The 14,415-nt window shown below is 49.5% G+C and overlaps 1 long non-coding RNA gene across 2 annotated transcripts in view; it reads left to right on the top strand.

Annotated features, from left to right (window-relative positions):
* LOC119087449 overlaps positions 1 to 13,156 on the top strand; it is a 28,290-nt gene extending 15,134 nt beyond the window's left edge. For both annotated transcript variants that reach the window (XR_005090905.1, XR_005090904.1), the window contains exons 2-3: positions 7,085 to 7,251; positions 7,435 to 13,156. This is a non-coding gene — a long non-coding RNA (uncharacterized LOC119087449). The remainder of the gene's footprint in view (positions 1 to 7,084; positions 7,252 to 7,434) is intronic.
* Positions 13,157 to 14,415: the final 1,259 nt, after the last annotated feature.

Genomic DNA, 14,415 nt, shown 5'->3' with positions numbered 1-14,415 from the left:
ACCAACAGCAGTGACATCCCAGGCCCTGTCTGCCATGTACAGCTGTCAGAACACACAAGGCCTGCAGTTTCTAACAGGGGGATTTACAGTTTGGATCTGGACAATCCCCCACAGGCTCACGTTTACGTCAGTTGGTTACCAGGTGGTGATGCTGCTTGGGGGAAGCCTAGGACCTTTAAGAGTCAAGCCCTGGATGGGGGGCTGGAGAGATGGCTCAGTGGTTAAAAGCACTGACTGCTCTTCCAGACCTAGGTTCAATTCCCAGCACCTACATGGCAGCTTACAACTGTCTGTAACTCTAAGATTGGACACAGACATGCATGCAGGCAAAACACCAATGCATGCCAGGCCTGGTGGCGCACGCTCAGGAAGCAGAGGCAGATTACTGTGAGTTTGAGGCCAGCCTTGTCCACAGAACGAGTTCCAGGACAGCCAGGGCTATTTCACAGAGAAATCCTATCTCAAAAAACAAAACAAACCAAACAAAAAACACCAATGCACATAAAATATATTAAACAAAAAGAATAAGTCGTTCGAAAAGAAGAGTCAAGGTCTGGCTGCAAGAAGCAGGTCTCTTCAGAGTCAAGGTCTTGAGGGGTCAAGGTCTTGAGAGGAATAGCCTGGCCCTACTTCCTTGCTATTCCGATGTCTGGTTGGCCTCTATGGTGTGACCAGCGACCTCATGCTCAGAGCGACAGAGACAATGATGTACTGCACCCACGGAACCTTCTGCTGGGTGTTTGGTCACAGCAGAGAGAAAAGGAACTCCCACACCCTGTTTACATGAGGTGAGCTCCTTTCTCATGGTTGGATCCTGGTGCAGTCAGCTGGAGTGGATGACTCTGGCATGGCCTCCTTTTCCCTTTTCTTGTGGACTTTTGGGGAGAAAGACACAAATCTCAAGAGTTGATGAGAAGGAAGGATCGTGACAGCTATTTGTTCAAACAGTGACCGTTTGTACGTGGATCCTGTTCTCATCATCCCGCACCTTGTACACAGGGCTCAGCCCTGCGAGACGCGTTTCTAGTACAGTGTAAGGATCTGAGTTTGAATCCCCAGAGCCCACAGAAAATCCGGACATATAGCAGGAACAGCTCTGATCTCAATGCTCCTATGAGTAGACGGGAGGCAGAGACAGGAGGCTCTCCATAAACTTTGTGGATCCTGATGTATTCAGTGGAAAACAAAACAAAACAATAAAACAAAATAATGTAGCCGGGCAGTGGTGGCACACGCCTTTAATCCCAGCACTCGGGAGGCAGAGGTAGGCGGATCTCAGTGAGTTCGAGGCCAGCCTAGTCTACAAAGCGAGATCCTGGACAGGCATCAAAACTACACAGAGAAACCCTGTCTCGAAAATCCATTAAAAAAAAAAAAAAAGGAAAAAACAAAACAAAATAATGTAAAGACCAGGTCTCAAACAAGAAGATTGTCCTCTGGCATCCATACTCACACCGTGATATGTATGTTCCACCCCACCCCCGTCATATGTATGTGAGAGAGAGAGAGAGAGAGAGAGAGAGAGAGAGAGAGAGAGAGAGAGAGGAGAGAGGAGAGAGAGGGAGACCATTGCTGTCTTTAGAACAGTTGGTCCCACAACTCTCCAGATCTGCCAACACACTTACCCCTCTCTCCTGCTCCCATCTCAGCCTTTCTCATGCCTGTTATTTTGGAGGATGTGGGGGTAAGAGCACATCTGCATCTTACTGAATTGTGGTGTAGTTCATGAAACAAGGAAGAATGTAGGTAAGCATGGTGCTACAAAAGCTGAATTTGTTCCAGGAGCGTATTTGTTACTTTTGTGTCTCCGGTTCAAAATACCTGTTGGAAATAACCTCATGAAGAAAAAGATCTATGTGGGCTCAGGGATTCTGGAGATTTCAGGGAATGTGTGGTGGGAGTGTGAAGTGGCTGGTGTGGGCAGCTCCACCCATGCGGTGGGAGTGTGAAGTGGCTGGTGTTCATATGGTGGTAGACCAGGAAGCAGAGTCAGCTAGCCTGGAACCAGGGGTGGGTATAACCATCAGAGGTGTGTCTCTAGTGACATTAATACTCCCACCAGCCAGGTTTCTCCCTCTGAAAGGCTCCACTGCCCTAAAAGTAGCTCTACAAGCCAGGGACCAAATACCTAAAACCATGAGCCTATAGGGACATTCTGGATTCAAACCACAGCAAGCTAAAAGATAGGTCTTAGCAGAATTTCCGGAAGGCATTCTGACTCTATATGGCTGGAGCTGTTGAGATGGGTTGTGAAAGGTTTGGGGGTGAGTCAGTGGGACAAGCATCTGTTAGAAAGGACTATGAGTCTCCTTGACCTTAGGCCTCTCGGCCAGTGAGAATTAATGCCATTTGGGAATCTCTGAATGAGAACTGAAGTCTATAGTTTTTAGCCTGTTCCACTTGGGAACCCGGACCTGCCGACACAGCCGGTATGGTCCTATGATTGAGCCTCAAGCACACATGGTCCAGACAGCTCTTCTCCATCCTCCTGGTTGATGCTTTGGAGTATGTAGACGAGGAACCAAAGGAGACTTGCACCAGGGACCTAAAGCTCACGCCGCCGCAAAAACAAGAACGTTTTTGTCCCAGAGGGCAAGTGTCCATGTGGTCACCTCCTAGTGAGCCTCACAGAACCCTTCTGGCTCCAGCCTTCCCCAGGGACAGGGCCCTTCTTGATGTCCGGGGAGCTGACCTTTTCAAGAGGGGTGTTGGGGGAAATGGGGCTACAGCTGGGCCCCTGACCCTCTGCCCTCTCCGGTTTGCAGCCATTGCCGGAAGGACCACTTGCAATGGTGACTCAGCCCTTGGCCATGGGTGGCCGGGCTGCATTGATTGGGCAGGGTCCTTGCAGCTGGCTGAGCCCGCTTCCTCCAGTCTGGTTCTTGCACTTTCTTCTTTCACCCTTGACTTTTAATTTTGGAAGTTTTCAAACCTATGGACTAGTTTGGAAGAATGGTGGCATTATTACCCATGAAGCCAGCAGGGAGGGTTGGTCTGTTGAAACTGTTTGCCACGTTGTTACAGCTAACTTTGTTTGGCGGAGCATCTGCAGGTGAGTTTGGATACTGTGACTCTCATCTGCAAATGCTCCTCCGGAGAAGAAGGCTATCCTTTACAGTCACGGTGTCTCTTTTGCATGTGAGAAAATCAACAGCAGTTCCAAAACATCAGTCTGCAGTTCAGTCTCATTTCCCCATTGTTCTAAAATAAGTTTTTTTTATATAGTTTGTTGAAATAATTTGGTGTCTGGGCTGGGAGCATGACTCAGTGCTTGCCATGAAAAGCATGAGGACCTGAGTTTGATTCCCAGGATCTACTTAATAAATCTGTGGTGGTGACAGGCAGATCACCAGACAGCCAGCTTAGCCCACTTGAGCTCCAGGCCAGCGAGAGGCCCTGTCTAAAACACTGGTGGGTGGGCTGGAGAGATGGCTCCGGCCTAGGAGTGCTTACTGCTCTTGCAGAGGACCTAAGTTCAACTCCCGGCACCCGTGCCAGGCAGCTCACAATCACCTGGAATTGCAGCTCCAGGGGATAGACGCCCTTCTCTGGCCTCCACGGGCACCTGCACCCATGCGGCGTTCATACATAGACATAAACATAGACGCGGATAAAAATAAAATAAATCTTTAGAGATGAATTAATTAATTAAAAAAGGTGGATGATACCTGAGTAATGGCTACGTCTGAGGTTGTACTCTAGCCTCCACACCACACATATGTGCACACGTGCAGCCTTACACGTGTGAACATGTGCATGCATGTGTACAATCTCATACATATGTGCATGTGTATGTACATATACAACCTCACATGTATGAAAATGTGTGTGCCTACATTCAAGCTCACACAAATGAACTTGGGTGTGCACATGCGCAGCCTTATACTTATGAACGTGAATGTGCACACTTACAGCCTCACACCTAGGAGTTTGTGTGGTGTGTGTGCACACGTGCAGCCTCATACTTATGAGCATGTGTGTGCACATCCACAGCCTCACACATATGAATGTGTGTGTGCATACATTTGAACTAGAGTCTAATCAGGTAATACATTTTTATGTTTTACATTTGATCTTTTAAGACCTAGAATCACCCTCTTAACTTTTTTCTTACTATGTTTCATTCTTAAAGGTTCTAGGCCTTTTGTTTTGGTGCAGGTTTTCTGTTAAATTTACTGACTTCCTCCTGAAGTCGTTTTACTCGCTCGCAGTCTCTGGTTTTGTTGTAAACTGAAATTAGTCCTAGTTGCTGGCAGCTGGCTGCTGAGACCCGGAGTAGACAGGTCTCACAAGGTCCTGGGGTCTGGCAGCTTGTGTTACTGTGCACCAGGACTGTGTCCAAGTTTATTTCAACTTTCTTTCTTTCTTTCTTTCTTTCTTTCTTTCTTTCTTTCTTTCTTTCTTTCTTTCTTTCTTTCTTTCTTTCTTTCTTTCTTTCTTTCTTTCTTTCTTCTCTCTCTCTCTCTCTCTCTCTCTCTCTCTCTCCTCCCTCCCTCCCTCCCTCCCTCCCTCCCTCCCTCCCCCTCCCCCCTCCCTCCCTCCCTCTCTCTTTCTTTTTTTTCTTTCAACAGGTTATGCTATGTAACCCCTGCTTGCGTGCATCACCTGGTCCTTCTGCCTCAGCCTCCTGAAGGCTTGGATTATAGCATGTGCTACCAGGGCTAGTTGATATGCAACTTGAAAACATGACATAGATTTGGAAAGATCACCTGCTATATGCCGGCCCTTTGAGGCGCTTCTTGGAAAAATATCATTTATTATTGTGTGTATGTGACATGTGTGGGGCACACATGTCAGGACGTGCATGTGGATGTCAGCAGTGCTGGCATTAAAGGCGTATGCCATCATGACTTGTATACCATGCACCCCACAGGCAGTGCTCACACTCGACGACTCAGTTACAGCCTGACTCCTTCTAACCTTCCCCTGAGGACTTTTCCTCCCCAGTCCTTATGTGTGTATTCTCCTTGGGTGCCCCTCACCTCTGCACCCCATAACCTTTCGCTTCTTTGAGGTCACTTGGCCTGGATGCCCCGCCCCTCAGCACCCCAAGTTCATTTATCCCCCCAGTGCCCAGCTCCAACGCTGTCTTGTAGAAACCACTCCCATGTCCACCCAAACTCAGCCTCACTGCCTTGAGGTCTTTTGCCTGCACCATGTCTCAGTGTTTCCTGTCTGGTGCACAAGCTTTGCTTGTAGCTGGTAGAGCAAGCTCTCAGGAGTCAGCGGTTCAAATCCCAGGCCCGTCATACACTGTGTGACCTTGCATGTGTCAATTCACCTGAAACTTCATTTTCCTCATTCCTAAGAGGAAGAAGCTTGTCAAGGACAAGGCTTCATGATGCTTCCGAATCCAACGATGCTTTCATAGAGTGCTTGGCAGGGTGAGTGTGAGCTCCTGGCAGACTCTGAGCACTGTGTGAGCAGAGACCCTGATGACTGGATTTCTTTCCTGGACCCCACATGCAGCCTGACACAGAGCAGCTGGGGATGGCCTCGGGGTCATTTCCCCCCGAATACCAAACGGGTCCCGGCAGATGCCACAGACCTGGGGCTTGCCTGAATTTTGGCATTTCTTCATCACCCTCCTCAGTGTGGGGCAAGACTCGGCTGGGCCCACAGCCAGCAATAAAGCGGATGCTAATCATATCATTATATGCTGAATAATTAACTGTCATTTAAATATTCATATGTTGTTGGGGGCAAGGCCTTTTATCAGTATCTGGGGACGTGTCAGCAGAGGAAAGAGATGGATGTCACCAAGGCTGACTTTGCCTGTGAAGGGCGACCTGGGGTCCAGGGAGAGCCATTGCGATGGCCACCAGACAGTCAGCTAATATATAACTGCAATATTCTCACGTGATAAACGACAACTTCATAAACGCTTGATGCATATGCGCAAGCCTAAAACAATATTGGAAGCATTAATTTCATTTGACTAATGCTTATCTATATTTTATTTGGTTCCATCTTTGAAGAAGCCCCTCTTTCCTTCAGGGCAAGGGCGGTAGGGCCGGAGGACTGCTGAGGGCCTAGAGCAGCCCAGGGTGGCACTTCCTGCTAGTTCTGTCTTCTATATGATGTGGCTTGGGACATCTGTCATGGACTGCCTCTGAGTGTTGGAGACCTGCCCGAGAGTTTGCCTCTAGCCCTGTGCGATAGCCCTGTGGGATAACTCGGCCTCTCTGGTGGCATCAGGGGAGAGCAGTGTGGGCATCTTGGGTCTGGCCAGGAAGAACAAAGCTATGTAGATGGCCACTTGCTGTCAGGGATGAGCCAAGAGGGGAGGCCCTGAGGACAGAAGTACGGGTATGTGGGGCCTGTTCTGAAGTGACTGCCCCGTGGTGGGTTTGGGTGGGGAAGGGAGCAGGAGGAGAGGAAGAGAGGGAGTCACGGGAGGATGAGAAGACACGAAAACCAAGAGAGAGATAATGGCACCTAAAGGTCTGGGGATGGGTGGGCTGGCTATTCTGGGGCGGGGGAAGCAGCTTGGTAGGGGGCTAATACCAAGGGTTTTAGAACTGGAGAGTCATGGGTTGGGCTCTAGCTGTGCCTTTAACCACCTGTGTGACTTTAGAACCCCTGTTTTCAACCCTCAGTTTCCACTTGTAAAATGGGAATTGGTGTTTAGTGGATGCATTGTCTATTCTGTGTGGATTCTAAGAAGGGACCTTCAACTTGGCAGCTTTAAATAATGTTTCTCACCACATTGGTGGGTTGATGGCTTACCTGGTCCTTCTTCTGAGGATCTCACATAGCTCCATCAAGGATCAGCTGGGATCATCCATCAGGTGGTCCGAATGGCTGGTGGTGGTATTGATGATGATGTTGGTGGTGATGGTGATGGTGATGGTGGTGGTGATCTTGGTGGTGATGGTGGTGGTGATCTTGGTGGTGGTGATGGTGATGTTGGTAGTGATGGCTGTGGTGATGTTGGTGGTGATATTGGTGGTGATGTTGGTGGTGATGTTGGTAGTGATGGCTGTGGTGATGGCGGTGCTGATGGTGGTGGCAGTATGATGGTGGTAGTGGGTATCTGCTTTCAAGAACCCTCTATAGTCAGCTGGCTTTTGTTTCCTTTCAGGACCTCACTCTTGCTGGCTGTCCGCCGAGGAGACCCTCAACTGTGAGTGAGCCACAGTCACTGGCCTGGGGATTTCTTCAGCATGGCCACTGATGACATCAAGCAAGAGCCTGTATCTAAGACAAGCAGCATGGAGGGACATTGTCACCTTTCCAGGTCTGTTAGAGGTAAGTGACAGGTTCTGCCCACATATATGGGAGGGGATGGTACTAGGGTGTGAATACCAGGGCGCTGGGGTTGTCAAGTGACTCTCAAGTCTTTCCATCACGTCTAACAATGACGGCAGTAACTGCTCGGTACCAATTACTCACTGTCTCCATGTTTTGTGAACTCTCTCATCTAACCTACAGAATAACCCAGGATAAGCAGTGACTACCACCACTGTACCAGTGAAGGAATGTGGAGCTCAAGGAGACCCCCTCTGACCAGGGGAAGGCAGGGGCACTGTGGACTGGGTCATGGCCACCCTGTCATCAAATACCCAGAGTTACTGATGAAGACAAAACACAGAAGATGCTCCGGACGCACCCTGGTCCAGGTCTGGTCACTAACACCCCTAAATAACCCAGCTGGGACTTGGCTTCCTCTGACAGTCTCATCTATCTGTACCCCACCCACAGGAAGGAAGGCCACCTTCATACTCCCTGAATGGTCACATGACTTTCCTGCAGCACACTCGGGCCAAAATGAGGACCACGGAGGATAACACTGGGCGTGGGTCTCTTTATCTGAAGCACTTGTCTCTTGGTGCCTCAGGCCTCAGCTTCACTATCACTGGTTCTTTGTGGCTGAGGTAATAGCTTACCATACTTGATAGCCTCAGCACATTTTTATCATCTTGGGATCTGAGGGCCAGGAGTCTGAGATGGCTTTCGCTGGACTAAACTCAATCAAGGGGTGGCTCAATTTCTTGTTGTCCCGGTTTCCTTGGCTCTGGGCCCCTTCCTGTCTCTGTCTCCGTAGCCAGCTGCGGCTGGTCACATCTGTCTCGTGGGGCATCACTCTGACTTGACTCCTCCAGGACACGTGATAACACTGGGCCACACAGGTGACCCAGGACAAGCTCTCTGTTGTAAAGTCAGCTGGTTAGTAACGAACTATACTCACAGCTTGGTTCCTCATGGGTCCAGTGACATGGCGGATTCTCAGTCTCCAGGATTAGGACTCTAGCGTCTTAGGCATTTCTACTGCCAGGGACTCGTGGGGTGGATGCTCTGCTCCTGTCCCATGTCATTCTTTACCCTTTGCCACCCACAGCCCTCCAAGGGTCTGGAGCTCACGCTAGAGCCAAGCAAATGTAAATTTAGTCTCTGGACGTGAGATAAGGAAAAATGATAACACGTGGAAAAGAAAGAAAATGGGAGGAGAGGGAAGGGACGGGCAAGGAAGGGGAGGGGAAGATAAGATGAAGGAGCAAAGGCACTTGCCACATTTATACATTTTAAAACTCTGTGCGGCCCATAGACGGCCAGTGTGCTTCCAGGCCTCCTATTAGACCAAGGTCCCTTGCGTCCCAGCGTGAGCCAAGGTTGGGGCTGCAGAGATATCGTCAGCACCTTAGCATTGGGCCATCAGTGTCAAACCCCGGGGCACACCGAGCAGGTCTTCTCTGGGACAGAGTGGCCAGAACTGGAGCCTGTATCCAGTGCCCCTTAGCGGGACGTCTTGTGCAATGCACAACCTGCACCCGGTCTGTGGCTCTGTCCTGCTGTCCTATACAGCGTGTGACACAATGCACAAGTGCGGGCAGTGTGCTTGTTGAATGTGTAATTGAATGAAACCCGGTGCCTTTCATTCACTCTGCACCCTGCTCAGGGATCTGTGACCTCCTTCTTCAGAGCGTTGGGCTCTTCATAACAGGCTCTAGCCACAGGCACAGTGGATACTGTGTGCGTGTGTGTGAGCATCAATTACCGGCTCCATTGACCTGGAACCCGGAGTGGGAGCCTGTGCAGGAAGTGACCATGGCCTGGACTGAAAAGGCCAGGTCAGGGAGCTGAACCATGGGGCTTCTGGCCTGCCCTGGCAGCTGCCCCAGATGCTTCCTTCCCACTCTCTCCCCTCACCCCCCTACCCCCACACATTCGAGATTCCCGGGAGGTCGAGCCTGGTGTAATTACAGGGTATCTGCTGCCTCCCTATAAATCTAATAGACTTTTTGGCCTTGTCAGATTAAAACTTACCTATCAACCCGCCGCAGTCCTCTAGATCTCCCTAAATCTGTACTTGGGAGAGAATTTATGGCCAGGAATTGCATTTTGCAAAATGATTAAAGTTGCCAAACAGCCATAAAAAGTTGCAGGAGGAGATAGGGTTTTTTTGAAAGTCTGCTTAATTTATAAGGGGTGGAAGGTTTATTGTCATTTAGAGTCCACAGCAAGGCAGCGATGGAGCGTTTGGCGGCAGCTGTGCACAGCTGCTCTTGCTTTATGCCTTTTACATGTTTTTAAATTGCCCTGTTTGAATCGGGGCTTCTGCAAGCCGCCGAAGCAGCCTGGTTCGCGGGAAGGGTGGTTCCCCCTGCCCTCTGACGCTGGCCTCTCTTGCCCTACTCCTTAAATTACCCAAGACTCACCTCGCAGAAGTGTTCCTGAATGATTCAGACCCAAGATGACCGCTCCCTGCCCTCCCCTGTCCTCCTGGCTAGCCAGGAAACACTAGCAAGCACCCACATGTGCAAAGCTTTTAGGTTTATAGGCGGCTTCTCGGGTCGTGTCTTAGCACTTGTCGCCCTGTATTAGACGATTAAACAAGATCAAACACTCAAGGCTCCAAACGCCTGGCATTACCTCGTGAGCTAATAAATAGAATTAGGGCTCCCGTTTATTGACCACATGCGAGACACCGGAGCCTCTGCCCCACACCCCTAGCACGTTAATTCACAGCATCTTGGCTGCCTCTGTGGGAGACAGTGGTCAGTTCTACTTGGGTTTTGGGAAGTGTGAGGAACTTAAGGCCCAGGTCGTGCACTCAACACTCCATGCACGTTAGCCACTATTAGTAATGCCGTTAGGGCCAGCGTCTCACTTATCTGTCTCGCAGGCTGGCACGGAGCAGTCCCCGGGTGGATGCTGCTGAGGGCGAGCCGCATGCCTGCATGCCTGCATGCCTGCATGCCTGCATGAACTGAACTGTCCCAAGTGCTGTTTCTTATCCCCCTGCCACCCCCTACTTCCTCTTACAGACATCAGACCCTGGATCATCCGAAGTCCAGCTTAGTACTGAGCCTGGTGTTTGACGTATCATAGTTCTTTATTCGTTAGAAAGATGACTGAATACATTCAATCCCCATGGCCCTCTGAGGACAGTTTTAGGACTCCCATCCTGCAGCAGGGAGGAGGCCGAGGGTGTCTGACACCTGCTCAAATCACAGCCACCGTGTCAGAGCCAGGATTTTGGATTCCAAGCACCATGTTTTGTTTTGTTGTTTGGTTTTCTCACCAGCGCCCACCTAACCACCTGCCAGGCATTTGGGGGCGATTCAGAAGTTTTTCTTCTTCATCACCATCCTGTCTAGTATTTATTAAATACCCATCACTCACCAGCTGCATAGACTCCCAAGGAAGCCTCATAGCATCCTTGCGAAGTGTGTATTATTTCCCCCATTTTACGGATGGAGAAACAGATCGAAGGAGGTTTCGCAGTGATTGGCTGAGCTGATTTCAGAAGCAAGGGTCAGCATGACTGGGATAAAGGCCGACAAGGGGCGACCTGCAAGCCCAGCTTGGCAAGGGCTGGCAGGAGGGTCAGAAAGCTTCTAGAAGACTACGTCCCAACTGGCCTTTGAGGACAGAGTGGAGCTTTGTCAAACAGTTGATAGGAATTGTTCTCTGGGCAAGCAAGAGCAGAGCTGGCTGGGCTGGGAGCATTTGAGCCTGGCCTGAGTTGTCCTGAACGCCTTCTGGCTTCAGTCTTGAACTTACTCTTCCCTTTAATGCCAAGATGATCAAGAGAGGAGGGTCTGTAGGCTGTTGCGCCCAGCTGATCCTAAGGTTTCTATCAACCACATCCACATTTTGCCCTCTTCTCCCCACTAGCCTCATGCCTGCACTGTGGAGTAAAGAGCAGTTAGGTGTGGGATGATGAGTTGGAGCCACTTGGATGTACTCCGGTGCCCCCCAGTGCCTCCCTGTCCCTTCCTGTAGAGCGGCCTGTCTTCCTGCTCACAGACAGGCTTGGCAGGCAAAGCAGCCTCCCCTTCAGTTTCCCCTGCTTCTCAAACATTCCAGACACCCAAAGATATCTCCCGACTCGTCTCTGGTTCTTGTATTCCTTCCTCCATTCATTCATTTGCTGAGTCATTCAACAGATATTTTCTGAGCCCTTAGCATGTCCTGGGAGCTCTTCTGGGGGGCTGGGAACACAGCCGTGACTTCAGCTGACCTGTCTATTGTCTGCACATAGGTTACCACAACCGAATGGATAGACACGCTGATTTTAGAGAGTGACACAAGCCTCGATGCCAGTAAAACACAAGGCATCATGGGATGCCTTTGTTAGGTTTGTAGGCTACAAGAGGGGACATCTGCAAGGGGATTTGTGTACAGTGAAGCTAATCAGAGAAACATCCGGATGAAGAACATCCCATACCCAGTGAGCAGGAAGTGCAAAGGCCCTGGGGTGAGAGGGAACTTGACCAACTCCAGGAACAGCAGGAGGCTGGGGCCTAGAGGTGAGTAGGGATCCAATACACAGGAGTCGTGGAGAGGCTTTAGATGTCCCCCTAAGCACAATAGCAGCTCTTGGGAGCTTGGGTCCAAGGAGGACTCTGACTTGATTTATCTGTCTCTCTGCTTTTTGTACTGAGAACAGAGAGAACATCAAGAGCTCTGGGGCCAGGGGATGGCTTAGTTATTGAAATGCCCGCACGCAGGCATGAAGACCAGAGTTCGAGCTCCAGTGTGCACTCAAACTAGCTGGGAATGGTTCTGTGAGCTTGTAATCCTAGAGCTGGAGAGATGGACAGGGGGCTTCTTGGGACCAACTGGCTAGCTAGTCTAGCCAAATAATTGAGTTCAAGGTTCATGACAGGCACTGTCTCAAAGGAGGTGGACAGTGTTCTTGAGGATGACATTCAAGGTTGTCCTGAACTTCCAACACATCTGCTGGCACGTGCACACACACACACACACACACACACACACACACACACACACACACACACGCGCGCATGCACGCACTCACACACGCACTTGAAAAAAATGTGCCGGCCACCATTCTGACACCACAGTCTTCTCTAGCACTGTTCATTCCTCACACCTCCATGTCTCTTTCCAGGAATCCCACACTTTTTGCAAAGTCCCTGTTCACTCCTCAGGGCCCAGCTTCTATGCACCCTTCTGGGGAGCCCTTCACCTCCTCCCATGGCAGGATAAATTCACATTCTCACTGTCATTCCTAGTTCCAACCATGGGCACACATAGTGTGTCTCTGGTCCCTCCCTCCACTAGGCCAAGACTCCTTCCAACACTAAGATCTTACTCTGATGTGTCTCAGAGACCCCAAGCCTTTCCTAGCCTGGTCTGGGGGTGGAGCCTGAAAAATAGTTTCTGGGTTGATGTGAGTTATTTGAGCACCTGGGTCATTGGCTGAAGCACCAAGTTAGCAGGTGCCCTTTGAACAAACAAGGTTAGATGTATCTTACTGTTTTTCCTGGTAATGCTCCACAAAGCCACACTTTTTGGGACTCCTGACCTCTGGAGGGTGTTCCTCAGTGTTTTCTAAAATCAGTAGCCAGTGAGAGTCAAAAATTGAATGTATATCTCTCAAGAGCTGGTCCTGTATTACCTTGAGAGAGTGTTTGTTAAAAAGATTCTAGTTAGAACACATCTTGTAAATACTTGTGTTTGAAAATGTACACTTGCAGGATGCTTTGTGGGTTCCTGTACATGTTCACTGCCGACTGTAAATCTGTTTGTCACAGATGCTTCCGATCCCTGCTTGTTGTTTTCTTTTCCTTAATTAATCTATTGATGGAGAATTATGCATCTTTTCCCATGAAGCTAGGAGTGCGTTCAGGAGCTCATTTCCTTGTCTGAGACATGTGCAAATAAAAGTTAAAGAAGATCGAAACAGTGTCCTGTCTCTTTATGCCATCTAAGGACTAACCTGATGTGTCAGGGTGGTGTGACCAGACACACGGCAGTTTATATCAGTCAGCTGTGAGCTTGCTGAGGTCAAGGAGATGGCCTTATTTGCTGAGGCATCTCTGGTCCAAGTCTTGCCTGTTGCTTCAGCAAATGCGTGTTGGTGGGGGAATAGTGAATTCGCCCCCCAACTCAGTTGCCCTTCTCATTGCGTCAAACCCAGTGTGGACTGAGGCCTATTGTTTGCTCTGCAGGGGGGTGTATGTCTCCTGCTCAGCCCACCCTGAGTACCGTGTTGTGACCTGTTCTTACAACGGGCTACCTTGTATGCATGGCACAGATTGGCTAGGGCTACAAGATCTTGGCAACCTCTGGGTAAATGCTGAAAACAGCATCCCTCCGGGCAGCAGTGGCACACACCTTTAATCCCAGCACTCAGAGGCAGAGCTGGGTGGATCTCTGTGAGTTCGAGGCCAGCCTGGTCTACAGAGCGAGATCCAGGACAGGCACCAAAACTACACAGAGAAACCCTGTCTTGAAAAAACCAAAAAAGAAAGAAAGGAAGGAAGGAAGAGAGAAAGAAAGAGAGAAAGAAAGAAAGAAAGAAAGAAGGAAGGAAGGAAGGAAGGAAGGAAGGAAGGAAGGAAAGAAAGAAAGAAAGAAAGAAAGAAAGAAAGAAAGAAAGAAAGAAAGAAAGAAAGAAAGAAAGAAAGAAAGAAAGAAAAAAAAAAGAAAAAGAAAAACAGCATCCCAAGATCTCCATCTTTAATCGCAGGGATGGCCAGAATGGAGAAGGAGAAACAGGTAAATAACTGAAATCTCCATTCTCATGTCCACACATAAAGGGTATCACAGTGCCTTTGGGAAGAGAGCCCAATGCAGCTGAGTGGTTCATCAGCTGCTGAGGTCCAGGCAAGGGACCCTCTACCTTTGCTTCTGACATCAGAGTACAGGTTGAGACAAAGACTCCTGCCCCAACTCTGATGAAGTATCTGCTTTGTTCAGTGTGGTCAGGGGTTCGTTCAAGATCATACAGATTCTACCATTGCTAACCCTAACACAGACAGCTGATGTCTATTCTGGCTTGAACAAGGCTGTCACTTGCCCTGTTCTTGCTTCATCCCTCCGGGCTGCAGGCATCCTGACAGGTGGCTCTGGGGTAATTGATGCCAAATGGCCTGATCCTCTCAAAAGACAATGTAAAACTTCACCCCTTAATGCCTTGTTCATAGTATTCAGCCTTGG

The sequence above is a fragment of the Peromyscus leucopus genome, chromosome 2 (assembly GCF_004664715.2).
Source record: "Peromyscus leucopus breed LL Stock chromosome 2, UCI_PerLeu_2.1, whole genome shotgun sequence".
NCBI lineage: Eukaryota > Metazoa > Chordata > Mammalia > Rodentia > Cricetidae > Peromyscus > Peromyscus leucopus.
This window is presented reverse-complemented; position numbering and strand designations above follow the sequence as displayed.